Raw genomic sequence first — 21,473 nt, 5'->3', positions numbered from 1 at the left:
TTTGCAGATTATTAATTACCAGTTAGTAATCCTATGACCAGGAACTATTTAAGTTTAGAGTTATCATCTTTTTAGGTCTCACTATTATGATCTCATCATAATCCATAAAAAGCTTTACTCTAAACTATGGTATATCTTATTTAAACACTTAAATAGATAAAGCCCGTAATAAAAACAAAACAAGTCTTTATTAATATCAATGAAATCAAAACAGATTACATAAAAGTTATTCCTAAATCCTAATACATGATTGGACTTAGGACATATTCCTTTCATATATCACAGTTTTTTTAAATATTCACAACACAACAGTTCTTAAAAGGTAGGGTTTGAAAACTTATCTGGGTATCTCGAGGTGGAGGATGCTCTAGGTTCCGCTCGGAAATCTATAACCATAAACACAATTCATTTCATTAGGTCCCGTACTAATTTACGACAACTCGCACTTATGCTCTATTTATTATGAATCCTCTCAACTTATACTACCCTTATTATCCCTTTAAGTCTTTATTCACATCATGGTCACTTCATTTTTCTAAGTATTTTAGGTTCACTCTTATTATCGCCGTCGGCTCCGCTTAAGAATTCTACGGTTTCTAATCGCGTGGTCTCGGCTCTGATATTTTTATAAAATTTAAAAACCATTTTTTACTTAAAATTTGTATGTCAGTTAGGAAACTCAATATGTTACTCTCTGTAAAAATTTCATGATTTATGAACATTTTTAAGTCGATCCTTTATATTTTCAAAGTTCATAATTCGTAGCAGTTTTTGTCGCGTAAATCACTTTTAGTAAAATGACCATAACGTTTGATCCGTAAATCGGAATCAAGCGATTCAAGCGCCTAAACGATCCTTATAACATTTTATATCATAAAAAAGAGTTAGTTTTCAAGAAACTACAGTTTATAACTTTGGGACTTTCTGCAGAAACTTAAAGTTACGATTCGTTGGTTTTAACGGAGTTACGTTTACGATCGGGGTTTCGTTTACGCCCTAACTCTTAACACAACCACCAACAATCATCATCAATCATCATTTCATCATCAACACACAATCTCCTCTCAATAACATCATGTTCTTGAGGCAACAACAATCAACCTTAAATCTTCTTAACTTAAACATCAAGATTTCATCACTACCACTTCTAAAACTAGGTTTACTACCACATACTATATGGATCTTAAAAATGAATCTTAAATAAATTTGGGCCAAATATTTTTACCTTTCTTGAAAGCTTAGACGTGTTCTTGAGGATGGTGGAGTCTTTGGAGTGCTTGGTATGGTTTTTGAAACCTAAAACCACCATTGAGATCAATAAACCAAAGAGGGGTTACTATTCACACTATTCACTAGTGACTTTCTTGATTTTATTTCACCCATCAAACCTTGATAAAAAGAGATTAAAGAATTTTATTACCTTATTTTTATTGTTAGGAAGCTTGAGAATTAATGGGATGATTTTACCATGGCTAGATTTTAAGTTTTGAATTTGAATTTCTCCCATTTTCTTGATTTTGCTGAATGGAAGCAATGTGGAAGGGGGGGGAGGTATTTATGCTTGCTTCCTTGGGTGCTTCTAGTAAATGGGGTGGTGATATATTCCACTTGATTTTTATTCATCCTAGTATAGCATTCTAGGTTTATTCCTTGTTGCAAATCTTGGGGACAAAATCCAAGTAGCTTGCTAGCTTACAAGCTAAACTACATGTGTTAGTTTCCTTAGAACACTATTTGGCTAGCTTGCTTGATCATCCTATGGTTAGCTCACTATTTGATGAAGTAACCATGGTTACTCTCTTACCATGGTTAGTTAGTGCGCTACGTTTATTTAATCGTTTACGCGTTCGCTCGATTGCTTAAACGTTTTCTTAATACTTACTCGTAAATGGTTCGCGATGTAATTCCTTTCGTATTTATTCCTTACATTTTAAATTATCGTACTTGAATATAAATCCGTAGGGTTTTAATCTCGTAATTATATTGTGATTCACGTAATCCTTGATGAGTCATAAATACGGTTGTTTTTTAATGTTCGTTTTCTTCGAAATCTAATAGCGTTTATATACATTCATTTGGTACGTATAATCGTAATATCAACTCCTAAACTCATTTTCTCATGCACTACATAGTGTGGGCTCAAAAGTTTTACCCGTCCATCAGTGTTACTATTCATTAATCTCCAATAGTTCTATTATTCATACTTTAATATCTCAAAGATACACTTATCCTAACCTACACATTGGGGCTACATTCGGTAGTCCAATGATGAACTCTATATGAGCTCTTACGCAATCTCGCATCTAGACAAACTCCCAATACTCTTGTCTCTCAGTACTATAACTTATTGCTCTGATACCATTTCTGTTACGTCCCCAAATCCGGGGTCAGGAATCTGGGTCGTCACACAATCCTTCAATCATGTGTAACCTGTATTAACTCAATAATTCAATAACTCTATATCACAGACCCCCAGTCTCACACACACACACACACACAAGTTATAGGCTTAGAAATGATGTAAACAATGTAATCTTCTTTTTTTATAACTCAAATGTGCTTCACAGAATTTAAACAATTATTCGTAACCTCTACATGAAGTTACAATATTTACTACTAACATCTTATACCTATCTGAATACTCTAGTCCACCCGAGACAAAGCTGTAAGGGATTCTCCCCACGAATTCAAGTGACTAATCCCCACACAGGCATACTGGTAATCTGTCGTGTTGTGACATTTAAAAGAAAGCAAGAGTGAGCAATAATGCTCATCCATATAATCAACAGTATGAAAAGACTATTAAATACATTTTATTAATCCGTATAGGGATATGTATTTATTCAAGTAGTTTTCTTGGTGATACACACCTCTTTTCAAAACAATTATTTGATTGACTTATTAGTCTGCAAATACCTTAATGGTTAACCCAGCACCTAGGCTTGGGTTACAGTATTGCATCTCAATTCCAATTGGAAGAATAGGACATTCACCGGAGCCCCCGAAATACGATGATCAGTCGTATAATGGTAAATACTTATTGTTCTCTACATGTAGAAGGAAGACTTCCTTACACCCGGTTATCACCCTTGCCGCATTCGGGTATATTATGTGTGGCCCACAATCCAGGATTTTCACATACTATGTGTGGCCCACAATCCCGGCTTTTCACATACTTCACATGTTTACATGTGGCACACCAGTAGTCGCTCCAGTACATGAAGTACTAGAGTCTACCCCTCTTTATCCTTTTAAGAAAAAAATGGAACTCGAATTATATCGAAGTTCCTCAAGCTTGTTGATAGAAACAACTTATCTCATATATGTATACAGGTACTTCCAAGAATTTTCCGAGGAAGTACTAAGATAACGTGAGTTGGTCGTTGTCAACAGATAAGTATTTAAGGGGGAGTTTCCTTGGATACTATAGTCAAAATATTTAAAATACGTCGAGGTAATATATCTCAACAATCCGAAAGTATTAAAATGATTATCTGGAGTTCAAAAAAAATAGATTTTTGGATCTTTAAATCATTTTAAATCATCTAATAAATATTTAATAGTTAAATATTAATTATTAAATAATTTAACCTCGAATAGTTATGTTTTAAAAGAATATTTGAAATAATATACCTAATCTAATTTATGTTTAAAATATTAAAGTAATCTTTAATAAATATAAAATAATTGAGTTTGAAATAAATAATTGTTGGGGAATACTTCTCCTATTTAAATTAATATTTGAAATAATATTCAATATTCGATTAATTAAATATAGTTGAGGGAATACGATCTTTGGAAATAATTTTAAATAAATTCAAAGTATTTAATACATCACAAGAGGACATTGAGTCCCTTGTAATAAATACCTACGGACTTTTAATCGTCCAAAACAACTCCGGAGTGATTCCGGGTTTTTACTTGGTAAATGCTAACTGACTCTCGGTCTTACAACTTATACATCACGCTATACTACAACGTTAATATTCTTAAATAAAACACCTCCAGAATACTTTCGGGTTTTTATCAAATTATACTGACTGATCCTCGGTCTAAATATTAACACCTCATATTTACAACGTTACTCTCTAGTGTTATCGATTGACATCCGGTAATATCCATATACCAAAATTATTAACATTTCGTATGATGTTATTTATCACAATTCGTAAAACATCGTAATAAAACATCATGTATATATATAAATTATTTGAAATAAAAACAACACAACAATTTTTAAAAGGTAGGGTTTGAAAACTTTCCCGGAGTCCAAGATACGTTTTCTGACTTCCTCTCGTTCCGGGTTTTCTAATAAACAAATATCATAGTCTTAATCAGTATTCCTAATCCCATCACCGACTTATTTTTATAATAAGTACAATAATTCATAATTTTCAATATTCGACCGATTCGAAATAAGTATAAATTCTTGGTCGAAATGGACGATCAAAGTGGTCTTCTAGAGTTGACTTTACTAAATGTTACTATTACGCGACTCGCACTCTAGCATTTTTAATAAATCAAAATATTAATGTTTTAATACAAAACCACATTGAAAAGATTCTTGAGTATTTTTAATATTTATCATAAAAGTTTTATTTTGATAAAATGAATTTAAATAGTTGAAAAGTGTTTACTCAATTGATTTACTATTTATATCGCTTTGGAGATTTACTATTTATATCGCTTTCACAAAAATATTGATTTCTCTCAAACTGTTAACTCAATTGATGCACCATTTTCGCGTGCGCGATCTAGAAAAAATTTAGAACAGATTATTTGAAAATGGTTTTATGGTATTAGGGTTGAAAATCCTGAAGCACCAGTTTTCTAGCAGTTGGTTGAGTATTCTTACTCCGCGCGACCTCGGCTCCGACTTTTTATAAAATTGAAACATCAATATTTGTATTTGAATTTTTTATGGCAGTTCATATATTCCATTTCTTAATTTTTGTAAAAATTTCATAATTTTTGAATACTTCTAAGTCGATCATTTATATTTCCAAAGTTCATAATTTGTAACAGTTTTTTATCGCGTAAATCATTTTCACTAAAATGGGCCTAACTTTTGAACCGTAAATCGAAATCAAGCAATTCAAGTGCCTAAAAGATCTTTAAAAAAAATTCTATCATTTTCAAGTCTTACTTTTCAAGAAATCACAGTTTATACATTCTGTATTTCTGCAGAAACTTAAGTTTATGATTCGCTCGATTCATCGATGTTACGTTCGCGATTCGAGTTTCATTTTCGCTCTAAACTACTAATACATAAACAACAATTATCATACCATTATTTTAACACTTAGTCCTCTCAAGAACATCAATTTCATGAGGCCACAACATCAACCTTAGCATCTAACTTATTAGTAATTAAGAAATCAACATAACTACCATCAAAACTAGGTTTATAACTAAAATCCATACTTTTCTTAAAACTTAAATCTTAAACCTTAAACAAAGTTTTGGTAAAGATTTATACCTTTCTTAGTAGCTTAGGAGGTTCTCCTATTGATGTATGATTCTTGGTGAGTCCATGGTTTGGCTTTAGGAGTCTTAAACTTTCATTGAAAGTCAAGAAAATAAAAAGAATTTTTCGGAGTTAGTATTCATCACCAACTTTGAGCAAGGATTTGAATATGCTATACTGATCCAATGGCCATGAAATTTTGAACGCACCTTGTACATGATATGAGGAAGCTTTTAATAAAATTTGGTAATTTTTGAATGAGTAGAACATGAGATTTGAATTTTTATTTCCTTGGTGTTCTGAAAATCAGCATTGTGTTTTTTAAGAGAGAGGGAGAGAGAGAGAGAGAGAATTGTTTGGCTTGCTTGTAACAACAGGGAATTTACGACTATTTTGTTCTATATGTGTTTTGTGTGGTTCGGGATATTTTCGGGTATTTTATTACGTGTTAAATGAAATTATATTAAAAGTTATATTATCCAGGTTTCGTTTTAATAGCTGATATTTTGTATATGGCAATTGGCCTTATTTTTTATAATATGGCGTATACCATGTTGATTTTCCGAACATCTAGTTAATATAGAAAATATTTTGTTTCGTGAAAAATGATTTTTCCGGGTCCTTATCGGAATGTCAAAGCCCACAAAAATCGTATATTTATTTTTATAAAATCGTGGGACTATAAAATATTTAATATTTTTGCATTTCCGGATTATTTGTAATTTTTGGGAAATTTTGATATAAATTTTGTAATTATTGGATTAAAAATTATTCCCCCTTAAATATTAATTTTGGGCTAATTTTTTTTATTAAATGAAATAATTAGGCCCTAGATAATTTTGGGAGTATTATTTTTATAACTATAAATACCATTTATCTATTATTCGATTATTATTTTATTATATTAAAATAAGAAAATATATTAAAAATATCAGAAATTCTCTCAAAATTAGGGTTAGGGTTTCAAGACTTGTTCTTGGAATCAAACCATGATTTTGCAGTGATTTGGAATGCAAATCATGACATGTTTGTAGTCAATCTGAAGCTCTTGCGGAGTACAATCTGATTTTATCAACAAAAGGTACCTGAGATTAATAGTTTTTAAAATTTGAATTTAGGGTTCTTGACCCGATTTGGGGATTTTTGATTCATGAATCGTTTGATGGTTTTGATGCTTAAATAAGCTTTATTATCGAATTTGAAATCGAATGGTATATAGAATTGATGATTATAACCCCTAGAGTAGTGAAATCGAGTTCTTGGTTATTACCTATTTTACTTTTGATAATCTGATTAATAAGATGTTTGTTAGATGTTATGGATTTGGGGGTTTGATTCTATGTGTTCGGGGATTTAATTTCCCCTATAGCACGTTGAATTTGGTTCCGTCTTTATGCAAATCAAAATTTCTCCGGAAAAAGCTTGAATATCGCCAGAGTCCATGGCGACATGGCTGGAACTCGCGAGTTATCGCATGAATAAATTGTGGTAAGCTTAATCGGATGGCTGGGGCATGTTTTTGTTGATTAGACAAAAAAAACGAGTTCAAATGACTCATTTTGGCCCCGATGGGACGTCCGGAGTCTCGTCGGAATCTCACCGGAGTCGAAGAAACCAACGGTGTTCTCGACAACCCGTTTGGTTCTATCAACCCGGTTTGGTGACCCGGCTTGGATCTGTGTTTCCCCCAAAACCTAACTGCACATTTGTTTCCTAAAATTAATTTTAAAAAATAATCCAAAAATCATTTTTAATTTCTAAAAATTGATTTTAATTTCTAAAAATTGATTTTAATTTCAAAATTAATTTAGTTAATTATTTTAAATAATTAACTAAATTATTTTAATTCTAGAAAATTATTTTCTTTATTATTTTCAAAGTTATAAATTTGATTAATTATTTATAATTTATTTTAATTAATTATTTATCGATTTAATTAATTAGGGGATTTAATTAATTAGTTAATTTATTTAATTAATTAATTTTATCTATAAATAGTTAAATAAAATGTAATTATTTATAATTGAGCCAAATAATGATTTAAAATTCTTTTTGAGCTTTTAAAAACTATACAAAGGTATTTAAAATTCAATTAATATTATTATTAATTGAATTATCCTTATTATATTCATAATTAATACATCGTTCGTCCGTTTCATACGAAACGAACGCATCTAGAATCTAAAAAATATTTTGATTCTAGTAAAATTAATTTCGAGACATAAAATCTTTCATTTCAAAATGTCGTTTGATTTTGTAAACGTTCCTCAGTCGCGTAACTATCGAAAAGTCGTATTTCGACTCGATTTCAAGTTTTAACATATCGAGTTAAATGCTTGGACGAACAGAATCATATGTTACATGAATAATCTGATATGTGCCTTATGTGTTTACGTGTTATCTGAATTATGAGTGTCTTTTAAACGTTATATGATTAAAATGTGATCCTTATCTGTTATTATCGGTGCATAGACGATAAGGAAAAATATATAGACTATACAATTATATATTATCAGTTAATTGAAATAGTATATTTTATGATATATACACATAGTTTGAGGCATTCGAGGCCAGACAGTGAGATTTAAAATTAAAGCTTGTTTATATGAAAAACATGAAATGAGTAGATACAAAGATAAGATAAACATAGAATGGTGATTGGCAAGAAAGGTCAAATAGCCTGTCGATGGAAATACAGATATACAAGAACTAAGTTACATGGTAGATAGTTAAAGATCAGAGGTTATCAATTGAGGCAGGTATTTCTTCCCTATTCTAAATTCAGAATAGTTAAATGTTCTACATTTTGTTACAATTACTCTTAATTATGCATGTACCTTTTTGTTCTTTTTCCTTATTATTATTGGTGATCTCTTAAGAAAATACCTATTGTTCTGGGTTATTTCCCAACCCTGAATCATGATGTTTTGAAATCAAAATGATTTAACATCAAAATACTCTAGAGAATGGATGGTTACAATAAGGGCCTGAGATGGCTGGACCCTTTAATATAAGGGCCATAGATGGCTGGACCCTTTGATATGAGGCCAAAATGGGACCGAGCACCTGATATGATGTGGGCCTTTGCATATGGGCATAGGTCCATACTATACCCGACTGATCAACATGTTATAGTACTGTGTTGATTCTAGTATCCAGTCTAATTTTTTATTGATCTCCATTAACGACATTCCTTCTTGGAAAGTTTTATGATTACAAAACCGGACAAATAATGAATTCAAGAAATGAATCAGGGAACTGTTCGTTGATTTTCTTAAGCTATGAGTAAAGGCTAATAAGGACGATGTTTTATTCGCTCAACTATTTTAATAAATAAAGATGTTTATAAAATCACTTAAAGATTGTTTTTGGGAGTTCTTTTTGATCATAATACCTGGAAACCAATTCTGATACTTGTTGGGCATTTTTGGCTCCCTCGTGCTTTGTGAATTCTTATTTCTTTCTGTATTAAACGAGGATAAAAGTGAATACCTCTTAATAGACAGAAAAATTGGAGAGATCCCATCTGGGAAGTAGGAGATGTCAGAGTGAATAAGACGAGGAAGTTAGTAATAAGGTAATAAAATTTTATTTAGTTGTTATGAATTTTAGAAGGTTAGATTCTTGTTTCATACCATAACCTGTAAACGATCCGGAATTAAGGGTTAAATGTATATTTATTTTAATATACATGTTTATATTATTTAAAGTTATTTCGCGACACCCAATCCTGACCATGGATTTAGGGATGTTACAAGTTGGCATCAGAGCCACAGGTTATTGGTCCCTGAAATAAAAATAGGTGCAAATTAAGATAGGATTGGCAGGTCAAATAAGATAGGTAAGACCTAAAGTAAACTCATGTTGAGTTTGAGTTAAGATTATCGAATACGATATTTATTATTAAGATACGATGTTGTTAAGATAGGTGTGATGCGAATATATTGACGATATAGATATATTGAGTACCCAAATCCTATAAGTACGAGGAGTCGATGGCTCGACAGATATCGGGTAAACTACCTTCATTTCTATGTGGTTTAAAATGAATGTGGGATTGATTTTTTCAAGAATTGGTAGAGAAGAGATAAATGAATTTTAGTATGATTTGGTTTAGGATCGTGTAGTGAAATATAGCTATTAGCCTTTAACCAAGAGAGTCAAGCATGGAGTTAGAGCTACCGATTTTTGAGACACTCTTAATGGTTGACCCTATATACTTTTGCGAGATGTTCTTATTATTGTCACTCATTCTTCAACCACCGTGTAAGGAATGAAAAATCTTCCTTATTAAGTATACTAAAGATTAACAGGCAGATACGACCTTATCTATGGATATAATGTCGAATTGCGTTAACTGGTTATAATTATGACATCAAGGACGACGATGAGAATATCAAAGATAGTACCAGATGTCAACATTGGAGTTATAGTTATGAATAAGATAGTATGCAACGGTAAATGAAGTTTTCATCGACTAATAAATGCAAAATGGACCCAAGGAGGGGTAGAAGACATACTGAAATGGATGGACTCTTATGTGGTCGTTTCTTTAATTAAGTACCTTATTAGTGGATTATGAGAATAACAAATAACTTATATAGTAATGATGACCATGTGTGCGATTTTCAAAATTTTAAACAAATTTTTAAAAAAGATTTTCTTAACAAAATTTCTAAAAGTTCTTTAAACCTAATGAGTTTATAAAATTTGGTTGTCAAATTACTACTTGAGTTCTTGTTGTTATAAGCATTAGATTACCCTGAAAAATACTTGATCTCGACCCAGTATTGTCAAATTCAGAGGGTCAAGTGAACCCGTTATTACGAAGAAGTTTAAAAATCTTCCTAATGTAAGATTGAAAACCTTGTTTAATAGTATCGATGATAAAGTCAACGTGCCTTTATATATCCAATTCATGAAATTATTAAAGTTCAAAGGAACCGATATGTTGCGGGTCTAATGATAGACTTACGTGTCATGGACGGAACAGGAAGTTATGATTATAAATCCCGTAAGAAAATGTGATTATGTTCGAATTGTCAAAGTATTGAACGTGGAGGCACGATGCTTGAAATTGGAGACTTAATTGTAGGAAATTGGCATAGTAGGAAAATTTTATGAAGGCATTTCCCGAGGACATTCTGAAGTTATTATATGACTTGGATTTGGAATTGGTTACTCGAATGAGCCCTGAAGGTATACATAAGTGAAACGTGGATGGTGACCAACGGTGTCATTCTTTTCTCTAATACGACTACGTATATTCTTCTTGATTCTTGAATACGCATGAGCTTCTTTCATTAATAAATTATATGAGGCAAGAAGGAAAGAAAATTTACTGTAATCCTTTCAAATCATTTCTTTTCTCAAAATATTGCTTTCTGATTAAGACAAACAGTGTTATGATGTGACGCTTTGTCGAAATGACAAAGAGTCTGGTGGACGCCACCTAATCATGTGTTTTATGCCATATATTATGAAAGAATGACCCTCTTGAGTACAAATATGATTGTCTCATTCATATCGAAATCATTACTCATTCTTCCCTTTTTAACTATAATTTATTGACTTATGGATCCTCCCATTTGTTTTTTTGCACTGTTATTCTTTAGAAAGCTTTCCAATTAGAATCATATACACAAACTCTTTTCTTATGTAAGGTCTATTATTTGAAGGTTTTAAAAGAAGTGAAATAATTCCGTATAATAGCTGGAGTTACATGCTGAGTATAGATATAATTGCAAGACAATAAATGGTGAATTTGACGCTCATAATTGAGCCAACAACAAAGGTTCCATATAGAAATACATAAGTGGAGATGAAGAAATGGTGATCCAACTGCGAAATCTTTTAAGAAGTAATGTTTTAAAACCAATTGAATTTTCAGAAGATTATGATAATGTTGATTGAGACCATGTGTTGGTTATTAAAAGTTAAACAGGTTTACTAATGAGAATAAATGCATATTGTTAAGAAAAGGAGTTGCTCCAACAGTTGAAAAGTGCAGCATAATTTTTTAAAAGTGTTTATATACAATTGTCAACAATAAAAAATAAGATTAAAAGATATCTTTCAAATGGATTTATGAACATATGTAAGTAATATGAATTATTAATTAGAGAGCTTGGATTGAAAGATAAACTAGAAAAATCCTGGAATAAAGTTTTTGAGAAATAGTAGAATAATTTTATATTCATTGGTGATATTCTTTGAAATTCTGGAAGAATTGAGGAAAGGTATGGTTATATTAATTAATTATTTGTTTATGACCTTAGTGTGATTAAAAGATGTATGTTATGTCAGTTAGTAGTATATGTGGGTATCAGCTTGAGATGTTCTGAAGTATGGTGAAATGATGAGTTTGGTTGACAGTGGTGGATTGACATGGTTGTTGGTTGTTTGGTGGTATCGGCTTGAGTCCGACTGGAAGTCAATAATACAAAGGAGATGCAGCCCAAATTTAGGAAAATACCTTACTTTTAAAGGAAGAAAGTATAATTCCATGTGTTATTGATATTCATGTTGATACTCCAAATGGTTGTGATTTCGGTTTTTTGTAAAAAGGTTTCTACAACCTAGCGGACTTCATATAATTGGTCTTTGATTTCATTTAACTAGTCATCACTTCGTTAAATTGATCAATTAAAAAGAGTTAATTGATTAATTTTATCAACTAATGGTCAGTTGGATGGAAATCGATTCCAATTAGATTAAGTCAAATTCTGATGTGATTTTCAGATCCGAAATCAAAGTAATTAGGAATTTTATGGAAGTAAGGACACCAGTAGAATTCAGAAGTTTAGTGGAAATAGCGCGATGTTACTAAAAGTTTTTGCGATAATTTATCTAGATAAATATGACCTTTTGCGATAGATGAGAGAAATGAAGAGTTATTTGTACATGCAAGTGAGAAGAATGTTTTCAAGAACTAAAGGCTCGATATAGAGCGAAGAGAAGGAAGAAGGAAATAAAGAGAGAGAGAGAGAGAGAACATCAGTAAGATTCTGAAGCATAATGATATAGGGTGATCTTACCATAAGTTTACTGAGACTTTGTCTAATCGGATATGCCCTTTTGTAAAGGATAATAGAAATAGAATGTTTATTCGTATACACACGTGAGAAGACGTATCCAAGAACTAGAGGTTCAATTCAAGAGCTGGGGGAAGGAAGGGGAAACAAAAGGAAAGAAGAAGAAAGAAAAGACCGATAACTCCACCAATATGGATGTTGTTAGATGATCAAGAGAATTTTATAATATGCAATGATATTTTATATGAAAATTTTGGCCGTATACCTATACAGGGCAATAAAGTAACGGTAGATGCTCCGAAATACCAAAAAATTCGTGAATACAAGTATTTGATGTATGGTGGAAGTTGGCAATGATAGTATGCGAACTAAAGATGATAAGGCATTATTTATTTAGGGAAAAAGGTATATAACTTACAAAGACCCCAACAAATTGAAACATATCTTCATTTTGAGAAGATTAAACATGAGACAAAAGATAGTTGGAATTGATTAGAAATTATAGTTGCGTGAGCAGCAGTTATTAAAGCAAGGCTAATGAGGAAGCTGATAGTTTCAGCAAAAAGAAAAGTTGGACTTTGTTAATGTCCTTAACAAGAATAATAAAAGAGTTAAAATAGTTAGAAATTGAAAGCTTTCATTCCAGGTTAGCCATATGAATGGTTTATTTGATGAAGAACCGAGCAGTACTGTTGAGAGGAAGGATTTGCTTATGTTAAGAAGAAATAATGAGACAGTGAATGGAGAACTTAACTAGAAAAGGAAGTGGAATCAAAAGGATGACAAAGAAACTTTATTAGTTTCCCATGATGTAAATAAGTTATGGACATCATATGTGCCAGGGCTAAAGTAAAGAACATAATAAAACGTCTATAACTTGAGATAGGGAATTTATTCTGAGAATATGATTAAATACTAAGAGTTAAAATAAAATATTGATTGACTTCGTATGAGAAACGAGATGGTGGAACATGTAAGTAAATGCTATATTTACCCAAGAATCAAGGCCAGTATCAAAGGCTGGATATATTATTGAAATCATTTCGGAAAAAGAGTACAAATCGTTAAGAAAGTGTTATATGAATTGTTATTGTTAGATTAACCTGTGACGGCCTCAACTCCGGGGTCAGGAGTTGACGTCACTAATTACAATAATAACAATCATAATAAAACTCAAATCATTAATAATATAACTACGACCCCTTTACCAAGACCTTTTCCAGGTTAAATATGACTTAGGTTACAATTAATACAAAACCAACCTACAACAACAATCGGAACATTACTATCTTAATACAACAACTCAACAGACCATCTTTGGTCTAACACAACTACCTCAGAGGAGCCTGACACGGAAGAAACTGGAACCCTGCCCTGACTACCACGAAGAATCCCCTAGGCATCTGCAATACATATATAAAACATTCTGCAAGGGTGAGCAATCAATTGCTCAGTAGTACCACTATATGAATAACAAGTAAAGCGATTTATTGTAAAACAGTTAAAGGAATCATTACTGGACCCATAAATCATATGTCCCGCGGGAGGAATCATTTGTGGAGAGATTTCATCAGAAATAGGCTTAATTATGTGCTTGGCATTGCAAGTGGGAAGTTAGGAGTAGAGCACAACAGAAAAAGGGAGCAAAATAAACATTTTTCCAGAAAGGTGCTGGGCACCCGCTCAGCCTGGCTGGGCGGCCGCTCAGGAAGCTGGGCGCCCGCTCAAGATTGCTGGACGGCCGCTCAGGGGCGCTGAGCGGGAGCCCAACACCTTTCTGGAAAAACATTTATTTTGCTCCCGTTTTCTGTTGCGCTCTGCTCCTAACTTCCCACTTGCAATGCCAAGCACATAATTAAGCCTATTCCTGATGAAATCTCTCCACAAATGCAAGTAATACCCTGAAATGCACAAACACTAGAAAAATGCATCAAATACGCAAAATACTTGATTTCAAGACATCACTTCAAGCCATTATAAGACGTTCTAAGTGGTATAAAATGCCACTTATCACACCCCAAACTTAAATCGATGTTTGTCCTCAAGCGTCACAAACTCAAAAATAAAATAAAAAACATGCATGAATGCAATCTACATGAAATGTAGCGATCCCCCTCACTATGACCAAACCAACCAATTCACGACATCTCAACAAATACAATTAGGCGAATAAAGATCAATCAAATCATCAAACTAACATACAACCAGAAACGTGGTGTGTGCGGATGCTTAACAGATATGCTTCGAAACTAGATCAATTTTCATAACTCGACTATCCTCAAGGCAATCACATGATTATACGAAGAATAAATTTTAGGCACAAAATGACTTACAACACTTCAAGATTACTGGAGCTTATTACGGAATCATGCTTTTTATTTAACACATAAACAAATGCTTATTTGACCGTGCAATGAGTGAGGTCCACAAAAGACTTATGCAATGGCATCCATTTAGCGAGTGTTAGGTTAGCGGATCCCAAACTATAAAAGCCTTAGGTCACTAGGCACAAAGTCCCCTAAGAACTTAATAACTCGAATACCAAAGAGCCCACTCATGATCAATTATGCATTAACTCTTTTTTTTCTCTTTTTTTTCTTTTTTTCTATTATTTCTTTTCTTTTTTTTTCAAATTTCTGAACAAGTGCGTTTCGCTCCATCTTGCTCAACCCTAGACTACTCGCATAAAAATATGAGCTGGCTACTAGCCATTTGATGCCTAGCCACAATTAGCAATGAATTCCAATTTTTACTTCAATTTTTTTTTCTTTTCATGCCTTTTATCATTAAGAACCTATTATAAATTCTAAGCATAATCAATATATTAACCTCAAAAACCATCAAACCATGACAACAATCTAGTCCTTAAGCATACTCTAAGATTTAGTGAAATTACAAGTGTTTCTAGCATGCATGTCAACCTAAAAGACTCAACATCACTCTAACGCTATCACTACACTCGCATCAATATCACAAATCAATTGGTAAAGCAACGGAAAATGGATCATGATAAATGCATGAGATAAATGACATGATAATTAAAGTTATAAAATAAAATAATAAAAAAAACTATATGGCAAAAATATGCAATTATATGAACTAAACTATCATGAATATGCAACTACATGACACACACACAAAAATATTCCTTAACTACCACCCCCAAACTTAAAATCTTCACTGTCCCCCGTGAAGGTAGTAGAAAGGAACACAGGGTATACCTACTCGGAGAAATGATCATCATAACCCTCAGAAGGTGGAGTATCAGGAGGCGGATAAGCAGAGTCCTCACCAAAAACGGGACACTGGATGTCAGCTCCAAGGCCTCTGAAAGCAGTCCCAAGTGCAAGGTGAGCTCCTGAGCAAACCTGCACTGTGTCTCATACATAGCATCCATCCTCCTCGATAGCCTCCTATACTGGCCATCAGCCATCTCAGCACCCTCCTGAGCTCTAGAAGAGCCTGCCTCATCAGGACCTGGCCTAGCCATAGTAGCACTAGCTGCTGAACGTCCTCTTGGAAGATGATAACCAACCCATGCTCCTCGGGCTCTCCGCCCGTCCGTTCCTGCATCGCATTTAGAGTCCCTGAATCAATAGGAGCAGCCGACATCTACAACTGCTCCTGAGAAGGCTAATAAACTCCCACTGCTCGGCATAGCTTTGTGACAGTAGATGCATAAGGGATGTTTATGTGCTTCACTCCCCTCAAAAACTTCAGAAATCCTTGGTAGATGAACTCACCAAGATCCACATAATATTCCTCATTCTAAATACCCCATAATAACCTTGCACGCTCAACTGTAACCTCATGTGCATGTGAAGTAGGCAGAATATTAGCACAAATAAAGGCATTCCATGCACGGGCATACCTATTCATCGCAATTGCCGGAAAAGAACGGTACTCGTTAGTTCCAGTATTGAACTTCCAAACTGTGCCCGGCTGACAGAGAATAGCTCAAATCAAATCCAAATCAAACTCCCCGGAGGGCTTCTCATTCCAATTCTCCTCCGTGGGCTTCCTCTGTCGCTGCCCAATCACACGGGAAATTGCCTCAGGATGATAATCCACCGTAAGCCCATGCACTACAGTAAACCCATTCTTCTCAGCCTTTGTGTTCGCATGAAACTCGCGAACCACGCTCATCGGAACCGCCTCTGGTGACTCACAAAAAAAAATCCACCCCTTTTCAGCAACCATCGATAACAACTCACCATCCCTCCCCGATGGTAAGAATCCCCTCTCCCTCAAAATCGGCTTACCCAGAAGCCTAGTATACTCCTCCTCAGCAGCCCTATCAAACAAACGAGGTCTTGCAGCAGTACCCCTTGAAGAAATAGCGGTAGGCACAGTGCTGCTGCTATCAATAGTTCAGGCTCTCTTGGGTGCCATTGAAACTGAGAAAACGTGTTTAAGATTTGTGTTTTTGAATATGGGAGAGAGTTTTAAGGTTGAAAGTATATGGGAGAGTATATGGAATAGTTGTATGTATATATAGGGTAGGAATTAGGGTTAAAATTTGATTAGGAGTGGGGTTTGAGGGAAAAACGTGGGTTAATGGGAAAAGAATTCGTGGGTTATGGGTTTGTGTTTTGATTTTTTGATTTTTCTGATTTTTTTAGATTTTATAAGGGTCAAAAAAATTTCAGAAATTCGGGGGCTGAGCGGCCGCTCAGCAAAGCTGCGCGCCCAGCAGAGCTGAGCGGGCGCCTAGAGGGTGACTGGAATTTTTTTTTCTTGCCCTTTTTTTGATTTTTTTGTGTTTTTGGATAGGTTACTCATTTCTAAAGGTTCCTATAACAACAAATCTTGGGTTGCCTCCCCAAAAGCGCTTCTTTTACGTCATTAGCTTGACGTAGCGTACCTTGCTCAAGTTGACAGTAAAACGGCACTAACCACTTCCCGGTTTGCCGTGTCCCCATAGTAATGCTTCAAACGCTGACCATTTACCTTGAATGCTTGGCCCAGATCATTCTCAAAAGTCTCCACCGCTCCATGTGGAAACACAATTTTGACAATAAAAGGTCCAGACCACCTTGATTTCAACTTTCCAGGAAAAAGTCGGAGACGAGAGTTGAATAAAAGAACATGCTGCCCCAACACAAATGACTTAGGATATAACTTCCTTTCGTGCCACCATTTCACTTTCTCCTTGTACATTTTGTTGTTCTCGTACGCTTGTAGTCGAAATTCATCAAGTTTATTTAACTGAAGCATTCGTTTCTTTCCAGCTGCATCTAGATCAAGGTTCAACTTTTTCAACGCCCAATAAGCCTTATGCTCAAGCTCCGCAGGTAAATGATATCCCTTACCATAAACAAGTTGAAATGGGGACATCCCAAGTGGAGTCTTGTATGCTGTTCTATAAGCCCAAACAGCTTCATCGAGCTTTAAAGACCAATCCTTCCTTGACGGACAAACAACTTTCTCTAGAATGCGCTTGATCTCTCTATTAGACACTTCTGCTTGACCATTCGTTTGCGGATGATAGGCAGTAGCAACACGATGATTAACATTGTAGCGCTACATCATAGAAGTGAACTTGCCATTGCAGAAATGCGACCCCTCATCACTTATGATTACTCGTGGCATTCCAAACCTTGTGAAGATCTGCTTATGAAGAAAATTTAACACTACCTTTGCATCAATCGTCAGGAGAGCCTTGACTTCTACCCATTTTGAGACATAATGGACTGCCAGCAAGATGTACTGATTATTACAGGATGAGACAAATGGTCCCATGAAATCGATTCCCCAAACATCAAAGACCTCGACTTCAAGCATCACATTTAACAGCATCTCATTCTTCCTCGTAAGATTCCCCACTCTTTGGCAACGATCACACCTTAAAATGAACTGATGTGCATCCTTAAATAAAGTAGGCCAGAAAAAACCTGCTTGCAGAATATGAGCTGCTGTCTTCTCATCACCATAATGTCCACCATAAACTGTGGAATGGCAGTCTCGTAATATCCCCTCCATCTCACAGAATGGGATACATCTCCTGATGATCTGGTCAGCTCCTTGTCTAAACAAATACGGTTCATCCCACATGTACCACTTCACCTCATGCAGAAACTTCTTCTTTTGAGCTGTATTCATATTAGGAGGCATTATATTGCTGACAAGATAGTTCATAATTACTGTGAACCATGGCTCTTCCTCCTGAACTGCGAACAACTACTCATCCGGAAAAGATTCGTTGATCAATTTCTTATCATGTAAAGTAAAATCGGGATTCTCCAATCTAGAGAGATGGTCAGCTACTTGATTCTCAGTACCTTTTCGATCCTTGATCTCTAACTCAAATTCCTATAGCAAGAGCACCCAACGAATAAGTCTAGGCTTCGAATCCTTCTTGGAAACCAAATAGCGAATGACCGCATGATCAGTGAATACTGTCACCTTTATCACAAGCAGATAAGATCGAAATTTTTCGAAACCAAAGATTATAGCCAAGAGCTCCTTCTAAGTAGTGGTGTAGTTCATTTGAGCTCCATTTAGATTCTTACTAGAATAGTAGACCACCTGAAAAAGATTATTCTTGCGCTGCCCAAGAACTGCTCCCACCGCATAATCACTCGCATCACACATCATCTCAAAAGGCTCTGTCCAATCAGGTGCCGTAATAACTAGTGCAGTTATCAAACTCTTCTTGAGAGTCTCGCATGCCGCCAAGCATTCATCATCAAATTTGAAAGGCACATCTTTCTCGAGCAAGTTACACAACAGCTTAGATATCTTTGAGAAGTCCTTGATGAAATGCTGATAAAAACCCACATGACCAAGAACTACGGATTTCTTTCACAGAAATAGGTAGTGGAAGATTTTCAATGACTCCCACCTTGGCTTTGTCCACCTCAAGACCCTTGCTAGAGACTTTATGCCCAAGAATAATGCCTTCACGCACCATAAAGTGACATTTTTCCCAATTTAGCACCAAATTAGTTTCTACACACCTTTTGAGCACCGCACGAAGATTATTCAAACATTCATCATACGAATGTCCAAAGATGGAGAATTCCTCCATGAACACTTCGACATTATTTCCAATCATATCAGAGAATATAGCCATCATACATCTCTGAAAAGTGGCAGGTGCGCTACATAAGCCAAACGAAACTCTGCAAAAAAGCAAACGTGCCAAATGGACAAGTGAAGGTAGTCTTTTTTTGCTCCTCTGGTGCAATGTAAATCTGATTATACCCCGAATAGCCATCCAGAAGATAATAATACTCATGACCGGCCAACCTTTCAAGCATCTGATCAATAAATGGAAGAGGGAAGTGATCCTTTCTCGTGGCCTTGTTCAACTTCCTGTAATCCATGCATACCCTCCATCCTATGACTGTTCAAGTGGGGATGGGCTCATTCTTCTCATTTGCTACCACAGTAATACCTCCTTTCTTAAGTATACATTGCACGGGGCTCACCCAAGAACTGTCAGAAATAGGATATATGATTCCTGCATCCAGCCACTTCAGAATTTCTTTCTTCACCACTTCTTTCATGATAGGATTAAGTCATCGCTGTTGCTCAATAGTCGGCTTACTACCTTCCTATAGTAGAATTTTATGCATACAGTACGAAGGGATGATCTCTTTGATATCTGCTATAGTCCATCCGATAGCCGATTTGAATTCTCTTAAGATCCTCAAGAGATTGTCCTCCTCACTACCTGAAAGGTCAGATGCAATAATAACAGGTAAAGTAGATGCATCACCTAAAAATGCATACCTCAAGTGTTCAGGTAATGGTTTAAGCTCCAAAGTAGGTGATTCCTCAATAGATGGTTCGAGCTTTCCTTCAGCATTTTTGAGGTCAGAAGTACCAAGAGATTCAAATGGCATATTTAGCTTTCGCCTCCAAGGAGAAACATTTAGATATTGTAGTTGCTCATTGCCATCCTCATCATCCCTGTCAAACTCCCCCACTAACGCTTTCTCTAATGTGTCAGACATTAGCATATGATCAAGTTCTGAAGTTACCGCATAATCAATCAAATCCACCTTTAAGCACTCCTCATCTTCTGTAGGGAATTTCATCGCTTTGAATACATTAAATGTCACATCCTGATCTTGCACCCTCATAGTAAGTTCACCTTTCTGCACATCTATCAAGGTACGGCCTGTAGCCAAGAAAGGTCTTCCCAAGATTATGGGGATCTTCTTATCTTCCTCGAAATCTAAAATGACAAAGTCTGCAGGAAAGAAGAGCTTATCCACCTTTACTAACACGTCCTCCACTATTCCTCGTGGATATGTAATAGAACGATCAGCCAATTGTAGAGACATGTAGGTAGGCTTTGGATCAGGAAAATTCAACTTTTTGAAGATAGACAACGGCATCAGATTGATGCTTGCTCCCAAATCGTACAGGCACTTGTCAAATGACAACTTGCCAATGGTGCAAGGAATGGTGAAGCTACCTGGATCTTTAAGCTTTGGAGGTAATTTTTGTTGCAGCACAACATTCCACTCTTCTGTTAGAGTAACAGTCTCAAGGTCATCTAGTTTCACCTTCCTTGAAAGAATACTCTTCATGAATTTCGCATAACTAGGCATTTGCTCCAGAGCCTCAGCGAAAGGTATGTTGATGTGAAGTTTCTTGAACACCTCCAGAAACTTACCGAACTGCTTATCCAGTTTTTGTTGTTGCAATCTCTTAGGGAAAGGTGGTGGAGGATAGAGTTGTTTCTCCCCTGTATTACCCTCAGGCAGAGTGTGTTCAATAGTAGTCTTCCTTGGTTCCGCCGCTTTCTCCTTTTGCTTCTCTTCTTCATCAACAACTTCAGCTTCTCCGTCTTTCGCTTTTTTAGCATCATCAAATTTTCCAGACCTTAAGGTAATAGCCTTGACTTTCTCTTTAGCTTCCTTCCTGCCTGGAACGTCAGTATCACTGGGAAGTGTGTCAGGTTGACGATTGAGCACTGCATTGGCTATTTGACCGATTTGATTTTCCAAGGTCTTAAT

The sequence above is a fragment of the Apium graveolens genome, chromosome 5, assembly GCF_009905375.1.
Source record: "Apium graveolens cultivar Ventura chromosome 5, ASM990537v1, whole genome shotgun sequence".
Classification (NCBI taxonomy): domain Eukaryota; kingdom Viridiplantae; phylum Streptophyta; class Magnoliopsida; order Apiales; family Apiaceae; genus Apium; species Apium graveolens.
This window is presented reverse-complemented; position numbering follows the sequence as displayed.